Below are 3,402 nucleotides of genomic sequence, written 5' to 3'. Positions count from 1 at the left end.
ATACACACACACACACACACACACACACACACACACTTTGGTACAAGCAAATCTTCCCTGTTCTTTTGATGCTTTTTCTTGACTATTTTGTACCTTTCATATGAGTTTAATTATTAGCTTGTCATACATACTTCATGAAAAATCCTTTTTTTTTTTCCAGAGAGGAAGGGGAAGGGAGAGAGAAAAACATCAATGATAAGAGAGAATCATTGATCGGCTGCCTCCTGCACACCCCCTACTGGGGATCAGGGCCGCAACCTGGGCATGTGCCCCACCAGGAATCAAACCCTGTGACCTGTTGGTTCGTAGGTTGATGCTTCAATCACTGAGCCGCACCGCCCGGACATCAGGTTGTCCTTTTACTTTGTTTATAGTATCTTGTATTATTTAGAAATTTTTAAGGCACATTTTAAAATACAGAAAATATGCCCGGCCATTGTGACTCAGTGGTTGAGCGTCGACCTATGAACCAGGAGTTCAGGTTCAATTCCCAGTCAGGGCACGTGCCTGGGTTGCGAGCTCAGTCCCCAGTGTGGGGCGTGCAGGAGGCAGCCGATCAGTGATTCTCTCATCATTGATGTTTCTGCCTCTCCTTCTCCCTTCCTCTCTGAAATCAATAAGAATATATATAACTTTTTCACCTTAGAACACCCATAACCGTTAAAAATCACTTCTCATTCCCCCTCCTCCCATCCCTTGGCAGCCACTAATCTGTTTTTCTCTCTCCATGGATTTGCCCCTCTGGATAATTCTTGTATGAGGACTCACACAACATGTCTTCTTTCACTTGGTATAGTGTTTTCAAGGTTAATTCGAGTTACAGCATCTATCAGCCCTTCATTGCTGCTTGTGACCGAATGGTAACGCATTCTGTGGGCGCACCACCGTTTGTTTATTCATTGGTTGAGGGACGGTTGGGTTGGGTTGCTTCCCTCTCTTGGCTGTTGTGAACAGTGCTGTTAGGAACATCCTGAGCACGGGTTTGAATACAAGGGTTTGTTTGAATACCTGTTCCTATTCCCTTGGGGCATATACACACCTAGGAGTGGAATTACTGGGCTCTGTGATCATTCTCGCTTAACTTCTTGAGAAGCAGACATGCTTTCCCCCAGTGGCGGCACCATTTCACATTCTGCCCAAGGGCTCCTGCTCCTCCACACCCCCTCCAGCGCTTGTATTTGTCTGTCTGTTGTGGTTGTCTTTATGGCCGTCATAATGGTTGGGAAGGGGTGTCTCATTGTGGTTTTATTTTGCAGCAGAACCAGAACTGGATCTGGAGCCACCCAGTCGTCTTACCTGGAAATCGTTGAAGTTCCTGGTTCCCTCCCGTCCTTTCTGCGGGGCCTTGATGTGTCTGCTTGCGTGCGATCGCGCTCTCCTACCGAAAATACAGGCCTGTGGCCCCCTTTTGGTCTGTTTGCCAGGTTTTTGTTGGCTCTTATACAGCAGTTTTCTTCCGTGATCCATGTGTGTTAGGGTTCAAACCGGCCCTGGTGGAGACGGCCACTTCCATCCATAACAGGGTTTGCAGGAGAAAAGCATCGGCCTGGGACCTGCTTAGACGCGGCCGAAAGGGCTGCTGGGGAGCCTCTCCCTCCCCTCTCCAGGGTCCTGGTCCAGGCCCTGCGTTCCCAGTGCCCCTTGACCCCACCTCCAGCAGGTGAGCTCGCCTCCTCCTCTCTGAAATCAATAAGAATATATATAACTTTTTCACCTTAGAACACCCATAACCGTTAAAAATCACTTCTCATTCCCCCTCCTCCCATCCCTTGGCAGCCACTAATCTGTTTTTCTCTCTCCATGGATTTGCCCCTCTGGATAATTCTTGTATGAGGACTCACACAACATGTCTTCTTTCACTTGGTATAGTGTTTTCAAGGTTAATTCGAGTTACAGCATCTATCAGCCCTTCATTGCTGCTTGTGACCGAATGGTAACGCATTCTGTGGGCGCACCACCGTTTGTTTATTCATTGGTTGAGGGACGGTTGGGTTGGGTTGCTTCCCTCTCTTGGCTGTTGTGAACAGTGCTGTTAGGAACATCCTGAGCACGGGTTTGAATACAAGGGTTTGTTTGAATACCTGTTCCTATTCCCTTGGGGCATATACACACCTAGGAGTGGAATTACTGGGCTCTGTGATCATTCTCGCTTAACTTCTTGAGAAGCAGACATGCTTTCCCCCAGTGGCGGCACCATTTCACATTCTGCCCAAGGGCTCCTGCTCCTCCACACCCCCTCCAGCGCTTGTATTTGTCTGTCTGTTGTGGTTGTCTTTATGGCCGTCATAATGGTTGGGAAGGGGTGTCTCATTGTGGTTTTATTTTGCAGCAGAACCAGAACTGGATCTGGAGCCACCCAGTCATCTTACCTGGAAACGGTTGAAGTTCCTGGTTTCCTCCTGTCCTTTCTGCGGGGCCTTGATGTGTCTGCTTCCGTGCGATCGCGCTCTCCTACCGTAAATACACGCCTGTGGCCCCCTTTTGGTCTGTTTGCCAGGTTTTTGTTGGCTCTTATGCAGCAGTTTTTGTTGGCTCTTACCCATGTGTTAGGGTTCGAACCGGCCCTGGTGGAGACAGCCACCTCCATCCATAACGGTTTGCAGGAGAAAAGCATCGGCCTGGGACCTGTTTAGACGCGGCCGAAAGGGCTGCTGGGGAGCCTCTCCCTCCCCTCTCCAGGGTCCTGGTCCAGGCCCTGCGTTCCCAGTGCCCCTTGACCCCACCTCCAGCAGGTGAGCTCGCCTCCTACCAGCAGGGGAGGAGGCCCTGGTCTCCGCTGTGCATCCCTCCCCATCTCCCAGGGTCCTCCCTCATCCTCCCGCATCATTTAGGTCCTCTTTTTGGCCACGGGAGCAGGATCCAGTGTCACCTTAAAGGCAAAAAAGCTCACGTCCCCTGAGCGAGAGCGAGCTCCTGTGTCCCTCTCAACACCAGGCTGGCGTCTGCCCCTCCGGAGGTCACCAGCTGCCTCTGGGTAAAGCCCCGGGCTCCTCTGTGCCCTGGCCGCCCTGCACCACTTGACCCTGGTCGCCGCTTCCTTCTCAAAAGCCTCTGCTCACTCGGCCTCCAGCCCCCCTCCTGGTCTCCTGTGCGCCTCTGGGCTACCCTCCCCCCTGCCTGCGCCGCCCCCATCTGTCTGCTGTGGGCCAGTGTGGCCAGGATTCTGGGTGCAGCCCTCTCCACCCCTGGTTTATGGGCTTCCTCTTTGGTAATCCTCTTGGCAGGTTGAATGAGGTTGTGTGTAAAACGCCTTTGGCAGCCAGTGGGCAGTCAGCAGTGTTATCAGGCTAGAGCAGCGGTCGGCAAACTCATTAGTCAACAGAGCCAAATATCAACAGGACAACGATTGAAATTTCTTTTGAGAGCCAAATTTTTTAAACTGAAACTATATAGGTAGGTACA

This window comes from Myotis brandtii, unplaced genomic scaffold (genome assembly GCF_000412655.1).
Source record: "Myotis brandtii unplaced genomic scaffold, ASM41265v1 scaffold679, whole genome shotgun sequence".
Lineage (NCBI taxonomy): Eukaryota > Metazoa > Chordata > Mammalia > Chiroptera > Vespertilionidae > Myotis > Myotis brandtii.
The sequence above is the reverse complement of the archived record's forward strand: the minus strand, read 5'-3'. Positions refer to the sequence as shown.